We start from the raw sequence: 12,239 nt of genomic DNA on the forward strand, positions 1-12,239 counted from the left end.
TCAATAACTTAGTTTTCAAATTTGTGATAGCCAAAACGTGTTCATGTGGAATACCAGTCTCTCCATGTTTTTCACTGCAATTTTCATGGTTAAATTTAGTGGTTTTAATTCAATTCGAAAAGTATTATCATAGCTGAAAAGTGGGGCACTTCAGCTTTGTTTCAGCCCAGTCTTAAATTTTATTTTTCTCGCAAATATTTAACTATGGGAACACTTGGTCCCACGTAAAAGGTAGCAAATTAGCTGCCGCACTTCCTGAATATTGTAAAGTCGGTTATCACATCCAAGAAACCTTTAAAGCTTGTGTAATGTAATTGTTACAAAACATAATTTCCTGAGCTTACAAACTGAGCAAAAGATTTTTATGTTGGGGTGTGGAATGCATAATGAAGACAGACAATATTGGCATAAGAATGAGTTGGAGCAGTCCTGGTCCAAAATTGCTGACATGATACCTACTACTTTTAGTGTCGAAGAGGTGTAACAAATTAGTATGGGTGAAAGTATTGTGATGCATACGTACGCTTGAAATAAGTGTGCAGTGAAGACGAGTGGGGACATTGCCTGTGTACACAGCATTATAAGCTGAGCTAAGGTTGTTAGTGAGAGGAAACCAGGCAAATATTGATTAAAGTAAACTGACTTTCTTTCAATTCTGATATTACCATCTGCTACCATACTGCCTTCTTGGTGCGAAACTCTTGAATGTGCTCAATTTATTTGGGTCAATTTTGAATCAGGTGTGGTGGGTGATTAGACAAGGTTTTACAGAATGGAGGCTTCTGTATTATCAGTAGTAACTGTACTGGTATTTGCTAGTATGATTTACGAAAACCTGGAACAGGAGGTCTCTTTCAAAAACCCAGCTTCAATCTGTTTTTTAGCTACATGTCTTTTGAATATGGAAAAATGAAGTAAACTGTATACACACACAGTGTTTTCAATTTTGCATTAAGTGGTGTACCATTCCTATCCTCTAACTGAGTGGGTTTAAATATTACACAGGCCAACAAATTTTTATTGTTTTAACTTTTCTTTGACAGCTGATCTTGAGATTTTTATGAGCTGAATCCAAATTTAGGCTTAGTCTTTTTGTAACACCCATAGTTTTCAAGCAATATGCTTTTTACTACTTAGTACAAAAATCCTATGCTATACGGTAAATGGAGAAATTAATGAAATGCTTTATTAAAACATAAGCATAGTTTGTATTTACAGTAAGCTACTTAAAACAATATATGTTAATAGAGGTTTCACTTGTCAGCTGGTATTGGTTTGTCTTTTCTTTTCAGCTTCTTGTGTAGCTTTTTCTGTGATGAGTCGCTTGCTGAACTCGGTGAAGTGACAAACAGTAGTCCCCCATCATGATGGTGTTCCAGTGGCCTTGGCAACGTTTTTCCATCACCAGTTTTGGATGAATCAATAAACAGCCTCCAGTCTTCCTTTTTGTATTCAATACCAAACTCATTCATCAGACCGGGAATGTCTGAGCAGTACGCTAAATCACCTTGTTGAAAAACCTCGGAAAATTGCTGCTCTCTCTCTCTCTCTCTCTCTCTCTCTCTCTCTCTGTATATGCTGGTTCCAACAGCCAATAAGTTCTTTTCTTTTAATCTAGAGCCAAGCAATTCAGCTTTTTCTTTCGTTAAGCCCAGATCCCTAACCAAATCGTTAAGCTTGGTCCGAGTAAACAGTTTGGGCTCTACACTTCCTGTATTACAATGCAATTTATCATCATCCGATTCATCTAAATCAGATTGTACATCAGAAAATATTTCTGTTGTAATGGAATTTAAATCATCTGGTGGTTCAGGAACCGGCAAATCTACACCATGCCCTACTGGTCGGATGGCTGACGGAAGGTTAGGGTAGCTTATTACCTTCTTGTTTTTCGAATTATGAGCAGTAATATCTACATTGAATAAGTAGCAATCATCAGAATGATTGCTTGGCTCCCTCCATATCATAGGAACAGCAAGTCTAAAGGCTTTTTTCTCCTTTTTGGACCATTTTCTCAGATCTTCAACACACACAACATACGAGGGGGACACAAAAGAAACCGGACTCCGAGGGTGCTGCCTCTCGTAGACGTAGTGTAGGGTTCTCACGCTAGATGGTGTTGGTAGTGACCTTCATGAAACAGCTGTGCAGACGGCGTTAGTGTAGAGCTGAACGTGCAGGTGTGGTATTGTGTTTCTCTGACTGTTGGCCGTTACCTCTGCAAAGTCATTATGGCAACTTTAAAACAACAAAGAATGTGTGAAAAATTTTGTTTCCTGCTTAAAAAAAAACTGCAACGGAGACACACCAAATGCTTCAGGAAGCTTTCCAGGACGCTATGAGCCGCACACAGGTTTTCGAGTGGTTTGGGCACTTTAAGCGTGGTGAGATGTGTGTTGAAGACCAAGCTCTTTCTGGACGCCCTTCAACATCGCAAAATGAGGGAAACATTGAAAAGGACCGCCAAAAGATCAACGAGGATCGTCACTAAACAATCGACCAAATGTAAGCAGAGACAGGAATCAATTGGAGCTCGTGCCAGCGGATTTTGAGTGAGGGTTTGCACATGAGACGTGTTGCTGCTAAATTTTTCCGCGTCTTCTCACACAGGAGCAAACAACCATCCGCATGAATGTGTGTCAGGACTTGAAAACAGAGATTGCACGTGATTCAAACTTCTTGAACAAAGTCATTACAGGGGATGAGAGTCGGTGTTACCAGTATGACCCAGAAACCAAGCAAGCGTCAAGCCAGTGGGGGACTCCCAACTCTCCCAGACCAAAAACAGCAAGGCAATTGAGGTCAAATGTGAAGATGATGATCATTATCTTTCTTGATGTTCGTGGAATTTTGCATCAGGAATTCGTACCCCCTGGCCAGACTGTTAACGAGCACTTGGATGTTTTAAGGCGTCTGCGAGAGGATGTGAGGAGGAAACGCCCGGAACTTTGGCGATCAGGTGACTGGTTTCTGCATCACGACAACGCTCCAGCACACACAGCCTTACGAGTGACCCACTATTTGGCATCTCAGAGGTGGTCTGTCGTTCCCCATGCTCTGTATTCACCGGACCTAGCCCCATGTGACTTTTTCCTATTTCCACGAATGAAAAAAATGCTAAAAGTGGAGCGTTAATGATGATGTGGAGGCAGAAAAACAGCTTTGCAGAGGGCACTGGACAATATCAAACTTGAAGAGTTCCAAACATGCTTCCAATAGTGGGAAAAAGAGACTTGACAAGTGCATCGCATGTAATGGAGAGTATTTTGAAGGTGACTAGTAATTTTGTAAAAAAGTTCATCAATAAATTTTTTATGACAACAATCCGGTTTCTTTTGGGTCCCCCCTCGTATTTTATGCGGGGCCGAAGATTTATCTTGATCACAAGGTTTAGATCCATAGTATGACAGATAAACCTTTTTCACAGTCTGAAATGTTTTTGGTGTTTTTCAATCACAAATTCACCACAAATATGACTATCAGCAGAATTTTTACAACCACCATTAGACATTGTACTGAGCAAATATACAGGAAACATCTGTTAACACAAACATAGAATTAACCTTTTTTGCCAGCAAATGTTTTTGCAGTGCTACCAATGTCATCTATATTCATTACACCTCCTTTACAAATTATTTTTAACTATATAAAAGCTGTCAAATTCTTTAAAAAATCGCTTAATTTAATAAATTTAACTACAAAATGTGAAGACATGGTGGGTGATACAGTTTTTTTTTTCAATATCATATTTGGATTTCCCACCCTAAAAAACATGAGAATAAGGTATTTTCAGGAAAAAAATGTTTCCATTGTTGGCCTGTATTATTGAAGCGAAGACGGTTTAGCTAAGATAAAACCTGTACACCTTGTGTTTGAAGAGCTATGGTTTGTGACTGGAAGCCATTGAAAAATTGTTTCAGAGTGCTGCACTTTGTTTTCCAATAATGACGAAGGTTCTCGACACTGTGGTCATTAACCCGTTTTGTGTTCATGCTGCTGTTTCTATCATAGCACAAAAAAGGGAACGTGTCCTGGGCAGAGTTAGGTATGTAAAAGAAGGCAACTAGCTTTTCCACATATCTGGCAGCTTCAAGGACATTTACATCAAAATATCTTGAACCGAGCGAGGTCGTGCAGTGGTTAGACACTGGACTCGCATTCGGGAGGACAACGGTTCAATCCTGCGTCCGGCCATCCTGATTTAGGTTTCCCGTGATTTCCCTAAATCGCTCCAGGCAAATGCCGGGATGGTTCCTTTCAAAGGGCACGGCCGACTTCCTTCCCTAATCCAATGAGACCGATGACCTCGCTGTCTGGTCTCCTTCCCCAAACAAACCAACCAAAACATCTTGACACATTCATGCTTTTTTTACTTGTTAGTACCATGTCATGTAATATAATGCATGGTGTCAGGTAAAGTAACATGGAAAACGTTGTTTCATGGAGTATGACACATGTCAGTAAAGTTGAGGGTACATGAATAGTTCATGTAATAGACACACCCCCACTCTCGGCTATTGGCTATTAGAGATGTAGCCGGGTCTCTAGAACAACATACATTTGTCTACTTGTTCTTACACGTGTAACTCCGGTTGGGTCTAAGAGAGTGCACTGTGCTGGAGAAGCAGGGTTAACTTGTAAAACAGTGTGAATTTGTCAAGATGTTTTGGTTTAAATGTCTTTAAAGGTGCCAAATAAGTTGAAAAGCTAGTACCTTATTTTACATTCCTAACTCCGTCCAGAACACATTCACCTCCTTTGTGCAATGATAGGAGGATTTTTCATTCTGGGTCCCAACTTTTATTCTGCTGTGATTTTGACATCAGACTGCCCCAGCTTGGGAATTAATGCAGATTTTTACTCACTCTGGCATTGACTCGTCCAGTATAGTTTAATTGGCTTTCAAACTACATTGCCTGCTCGCGGCAATGGATAAAACTTTCACACAACAGCAGGACGACCATTAATTACATACGAGGGTTATTCCAAAAGTAAGGTCCGATTGATTGCCAAATTGAAACCACAGTGAACATCAGAAATGTTTTACTTGTAACAATTAGCTACACCTTTCAGCTACTTCTCTACGTAGTCGCCGTTCTGACTTAGACTTTTGTCATAGCGTTGTACCAACTTTTCAATAGCCTCATCATAGAAGGCAGCCGCCAGTGCTTTCCGCCAATTCTCCACGCTGGCCTACACCTCGTTGTCTGTGTCAAAATGTTGTCATCAAAGACAGCGGTTCATGTGACCAGAGATGAAACTCAGGGGGAGACAATTGCGGACTGTATTGTGGGTAATCTAACATTTCCATTTGAAAACGATGCAGGAGCATCTTCATTGCCCCTGCAGAATGCGGCTGAGAATTGTCGTGAAGACGAAACAGCACGACAGTTATGTAATGTTGGCTGCATAGCTTCAGGCGAAATTTCTCACCAGGCCCTCGTACTTGGCGGCAGACACTATTTTCTAGACATCTTTACGCACTCACTGCGAGCTCAGAAATGAGAAGAGCGACGTGATGCTAACTGGGGTTACACTAGAGACACTACCCAACACATCTGTGCAAAGCTTTATCGGATTTTCATAGTCGTTTCCATTTCGCGACCGATCGGACCTTACTTTTGGAATAACCCTCGTATATTTGTCTACCTTCTTACAAAACTTGAACTGCTTCGCACAAATGTGAAATCCAGAGGTAGTGTGCTTAAAAAAATTCACAAAAACGGTTTTTTTGCACCGATAGTGCAACCATATCGGCGGCATAGTGGCAAGGCATTTGTCTTCATGGATGACAATTCGCGCACCTATCGTGCACGTCTTGTGAATGACTTCCTTTAGGTTAAAGACATTACTCAACTAGAGTGGCCAGCATGTCCTCCAGACACGAATCCTATAAAACATGCCTGGGATAGAATGAAAATGGCTGCTCATGGACGACGTGACCCACCAACCTCTCTGAGGAATCTACGCCGAATCGCCGTTGAAGGATGGGACAATTTGGATCAACAATGCCTTGATGAACTAGTGGATAGTATGCCACGACGAATACAGGCATTCATCAATGCAAGAGGATGTGCTACTGGGTGTTATAGGTGTATAGCAATCTGGACCACCACCTCTGAATGTTTCGCTGTGTGGTGGTACAACATGCAGTGTGTGGTTTTCATGAGCAGTAAAAAGGGCGGAAATGATGTTTATGTTGAACTCTATTCCAATTTTCTGTACAGGTTCTGGAACCGAGGTGATGCAAAACTTTTTGATGTGTGTATGATTGGTGCTGGTTGGAGACAATCTGTAGGTAGGTGGATTCAGCTTCTGGATGACATTTTATGTATGCTAATAGATTATGAGAGAATTTCTAGCCAGTACTTTGCCTTCAGGATGCATAATGCATGTACTGCCGATACATTTGAAGTGACATCCTCCTAGCTTTTGGAAATAAATCCTTCCTTGCTCTTACCAGAAACTGGATGAAAGCCATGGACAGTATTTCAGGTGGATTCATGTATGTGAGAGGTGTTTCTAAGGATCACTGAAGCAGCACCATAAGTTAAGGAATGAATTACTGATGAACATTTCATTGGTTTGTTAAGCAATGGAAGAAAGTTGCTACTCACCATATAGCGGAGATGCTGGACATTTCTCAAATGTAAGTGTTATCAATGCAAATTGATTATCTCATTGCTGTCAGACTACTGCTGGTCCTTATGAAGTGATGTTCCTGAGCCAAAGCAACACAGGAAATTGGGAAATAAATATTGTTAGGCACGATTCATTTCTTTAGTCTTCTGTGTTGCTTACTTGTTTGTATAGTGATTGTTTCTTTTCTGTCTGCATTTCCAAGAGCATATCTTGTCAGGCACATATGATACATAGGCTGCAATAAGCATTTACAAAAACCACCATGCATAAAAATTAAGACCTGTATTGGAATTGTGAAATTATATTTGGATTTGGAGTAAATTTTCTCCGTTACAAATTGTTCTCATAAAAGTTGTGGGCCAGTGGTTTCATTATATAGATAGTAGGATTGAAGATTTCTGTTAGCTGCATGAAAACACCATGTTTTAAATAGTTCTTTTTTTAAAACAGCTTCTTCTTCTTCTTCTTCTTCTTAATGGTTGTTTCTTCTTCTTAATAGTTCTTTCTTCTTAATAAACAGCAGAGTAATAGTATAAATAGAATGAATAGCAAGTATTTGTGTGATTTGCTAGTTGAATAAATTATGCTATCAAACATATCAACATTTATCTCCTTTACTGCCCCCTCCCCCCCACCTCCCTCTGCTTCATCACTTGTTTATGTTCATTTGGACACTTTTTTCCTTTACCCCATTTTACGTAATTACATTATTCATTCCACTCTTCGCTTCTCTCTCTCTCTCTAATGCACAGCCATTGCCAATACATTGTTTTTAACCTCATTTCTCTGGCACCCTAGTCTGTCATCTTTATCTCTCCTTGTGCTCACATAAGATGTGTAATTTTCAACCAAGTGTGACTGACCAGTTGTGACCCCCCCCCCCTTCCTCCCCCTTTTCATACCTCCCACTAGCAGTCCATTGCAGAAGGGACACACAAGTTTGTAATCTCCTCCTCCCACAATTTGTTGTTGTGGTCACTACTATTTTCGATGGTGAAGTCTTTTTTTTTCAAAAATACGAGAGGAGTAAGATTTACAATAGACTTTCTACGTATTTTCTCATAGTTGGCTCTACTTCATGTCTGTGGGTTGATTCTTGACATTTTATGTTCTCGTGGTTTCAACCGACTTAAATAATTTTGAAGTAAGCCTGTGCAGATATTTTGTTCTCACTATAATTTATTCTCTCACATTTTTCTATATCACACTGTCTTTTGCATTTTCACATTAACAAAGCCAAAATTATATTGTTCTTCCAAACTACAAAAACATGTCCAGCCACATTAGAGGATGCCCACTACTACTTAACTCTCTGGTAATAGCAATATTCCATAGGGTTTACAGATTTTCTTGACAAATGAATTTCGGTTAATTTATATTATTATTTTGTAAATGAATCCAGAAATAAACAAATAAATAGTAGCAAATTGCACAATTAATAACAGAAATTTTAAGTGTGCCAAATACTTTGTAATTTCAAATGTTTCGAAGGGGGGGGGGGGGAGGGGGGAACTCTGCATACAGAGGTAGCACATATCGATTGTAATAAAGAAAATAAAGTAATTTTTTTACAGATTATAGTTTGAAGTAAAAACACATCATGTACAAAATTATATTAAATTTTTTAGAAAAACAACTGAGATAATATTAACCTGTTCAAAATTCAAAAATATTTCTGGTATCAACTGCTTCCGCTGAGGAAAAGTTATGCTAGAGGAGAATGTAGCTTTACAAGTTCCAAAAGCTACAATTAGTATTGTTTGTTTTGACAAACAATGACTTTCACCTCCTGAAGACAAACACTGGCCAACATTACTATATCCTTACAGTTTAGATAAATGTAATTAAGGAACAGCATCTTTTTACATCTCACATTTTGTACTAATTTTACTATGTTAACTCCTGGCTTCAAATCACAGTTACAGTTTGTGATATTTGTTTCTCATTGCTAATAAATTAATAAATACCTTGACTTCTACTACCTCATCCTTGAATGTTTCTGTCCATTGAATATAGTGGAGACAATACATGAATGAATGGGCTCAGTAAATCTTATTTTGAACTAAATTTCCAGACAGTGGCCAAGACCAAGATGGAATAACAATAATATTATGAATAGATTGCTGCCTACCATATAGAGGAGATGTTGTTATTGTTTGCTGAGACTGGGCACATTTTCAGGTGATTTCTGTCTGGTCTTGGCAAAAATAAGTGAACAAGTGTAATAGCGTCTGAAAGCTGAGAATGACTGTTACGTAAGGCATACGGTCATTATTACAGTGAATTGCAGAATGATTACGTTCTTTGTACAGTCCAATCCACAAATGATGGTGGTTTGCGCATGCCGAGGCATGGAGAGGGACTGCATTGTTAGCAATTCTAAATGACAGTTGCAGAACGCGAATGGACATGCTTTCCAATTGAAGAAAGTGTATATCCTGCAAATTATGTCTCTTACTTGCTCACGCAGAATTTATCACTTACCACCACCACCAGTGATGACAACTTGCAACAAGTGGAACAGAAATTCACTAAACAACTCGCTATGATCACGTTTAATGCTAGTATTAGCTATGGCATTTACAGCAGTGTGCTGAGAACACTTCTGAATGCTCATTGGCTGTCGGAGAATGCATGACATAGACGCGCAGAACAAACCTAAACTCAACTGCTATCATTCATGACAACAACTATAGTTACTCAAGATGCAAATAGCATGAATGTTTCAGCAATACAGATTCAGGATATTGCTGGAAGTGACAGCCACCTTATGGTTACATACAAAAGTTTTTGTGAAAGCAATCATTCTCATTCAGACTGCACCCAGCAAATAAACTGTGTATCTGCAAAAGGTAAAGAAATGGTACTGACTTCAGGTAATGACCAATACACACTGTATGGGTATAATATGAGCCCCTTAAAGCCCAAGTAGTTTAACACTACTTATCCTTATCTTTTTTTAGTAGGCTTGGGATCTAGATGAGCAAGTGGCATTCATTAACAGAACAAATGGTGTAATTTATAACTCATATAGCAACCACATAGGTAGGTAGCACAAGTTTCTGCTCTTAGCAGAGACATTTCTTTCTGTTGAGAACTAAAGTGGTGTAGTGCGAATTACACCACTGTACCTGTTAATATTTTGCATATGCGCAATTTGCTGTGGATGTTTGCTCTTCTGATTGTTCCAATAATAGGATTTTACTTGTTTAATTGTTTGACTTATACTCAGTCTGATTCACCATATGTTACAGTAATAAAGGTAGCACTGGGGTACCAATTATTTGGGATGATAATCCAGCAATGAATATTTTCCATCACATTTAGTCATCCAGTGCTTGTCAGTGTTTTTATTTTCTCATTGTCATATTACCTTACATAGAAATTAATAGTGTCTTGAGTTTGGTGCAATTACCAATATAAAGTACACCAACTGTGGCTTAACAATGGTAGATAAATTAATGAAACTAGTTTTAAGCAAAAGAACAACGCTGAAATCGTAGACCCAAGGTTCATGACGGATGTCTATTCCTGACAGCCCAGTGATGGTGATTTTGCCTCAATAGAAAGCTTCAGCAAGGCTCCGCAGGTATTTTTCCCCCCAGTGATTGGCACAATATTATTGCTGTCACAATCATTTCATTATTGTAGTAACAGATATTTGTAATGTTCAGTTCAGTAAAATCACATATTTCATAAAGGAAAATTACGTCTGCTTTACAAACATGTGCTGTGGAACGTGACAAAAAATCAACTGAAATGTAATAACAGGTTTTGTTCAATATAATTAAAGTATTGTTCAGAAACTGGTTTTCCACCTAATTGTTTGAAACATGAAATTTAAAGAAAAGTACTGTTTGTGCTATAATTTTTGATTGAATGGACTCACCTCAGTTTAATTCACGTCATCAGAATGCCAAGTTTAATATTTAGTGAAATTTGTTAGTTGTAAAAAGAGACAACTACTCTGATACTACATTTACTTAGATCAACATTGTAAAAGCTAAGATTTTGGTTTCAGGTGATTAATAACGAGCAACAAACAGAAGAATATGACAACCATTGTTAGAGGCCATATCACAGTTTGCTTGGAGTGATTTGGAAATGGTATGGAAAAGACAAATTGAAGCGTAGCCAAGGGCATGCACAACTAGACCTACCTCTGTATGTGTGAGAAGGAATGGTCAGTGTATAGGGATATGACAGCAACTATCATTTGAAGCAAAATTGTTGACTAAATATGGGCTCTAAAATGCATACCTTAAGAGATATGAGCATTCATTCATTTTTGCTGCTGTGAAACATTTCTCTCCTACTAAAGGTATGCATTTTAGAGCCCATGTTTACCGGACCTTTTTTGCTTGGAATTATAATTCCTTTTATTTCCCTGATATCTACTACTCCTCCTGCTACATCGTGTATAGTTTCTTCCACTTTTAAATTTGTGTGTTGGCAGTTCTTGTATTTTGCTTTCTGGAGGTAAGTACTCATCACCCATTCTGTCTTCTCCAAACAATGGAAAATCTAGGGTGGAATGAACAATATTGTGAAAAGGATAGTTGCTACTCACCATATAGCAGAGATGCTGAGTCGCAGATAGGTGCAACCAAAAGATTGTCAGAAAGTGAGCTTTTGGCCAACATGGCCTTCATCAGATATAGACAAAAAACACACATATATTACTCAGCATTCTGCTTCTCAAGTGAATTCTTCTTTTGATACACTGATATAGAGATTTCTCACTCCAGGGTCTACATTACTGATCTACATCTACATTTATACTCCACAAGCCACCCAATGGAGTGTGGCAGAGGGCACTTTACGTGCCACTGTCATTACCTCCCTTTTCTATTCCAGTCATGTATGGTTCGCGGGAAGAACGGCTGCCGGAAAGCCTCCGTGCATGCTCAAATCTCTCTAATTTTACATTCGTGATCTCATCGGGACGTATAAATAGGGGGAAGCAATATATTCGATACCTCATCCAGAAACGCACCCTCTCGAAACCTGAACAGCAAGCTACACCGTGATGCAGAGCGCCTCTCTTGCAGAGTCTGCCACTTGAGTTTGCTAAACATCTCCGTAATGCTATCATGCTTACCAAATAACCCTGTGACAAAATGCGCCGCTCTTCTTTGGATCTTCTCTATCTCCTCTGTCAACCTGACCTGGTACGGATCCCACACTGACGAGCAATACTCAAGTATAGGTCGAATGAGTGTTTTGTAAGCCACCTCATTTGTTGATGGACTACATTTTCTAAGGACTCTCCCAATGAATCTCAACCTGGTACCCGCCTTACCAACAATTAATTTTACATGATCATTCCACTTCAAATCGTTCCGCACGCATACTCCGAGATATTTTACAGAAGTAACTGCTACCAGTGTTTGTTCTGCTATCATATAATGATACAATAAAGGATCCTTCTTTCTATGTATTCGCAATACATTACATTTGTCTATGTTAAGGGTCAGTTGCCACTCCCTGCACCAAGTGCCTATCTGCTGCAGATCTTCCTGCATTTTGCTACAATTTTCTAATGCTGCAACTTCTCTGTATACTACAGCATCACCCGCGAAAAGCCGCATGGAACT

This window comes from Schistocerca americana, chromosome 6 (genome assembly GCF_021461395.2).
Source record: "Schistocerca americana isolate TAMUIC-IGC-003095 chromosome 6, iqSchAmer2.1, whole genome shotgun sequence".
NCBI lineage: Eukaryota > Metazoa > Arthropoda > Insecta > Orthoptera > Acrididae > Schistocerca > Schistocerca americana.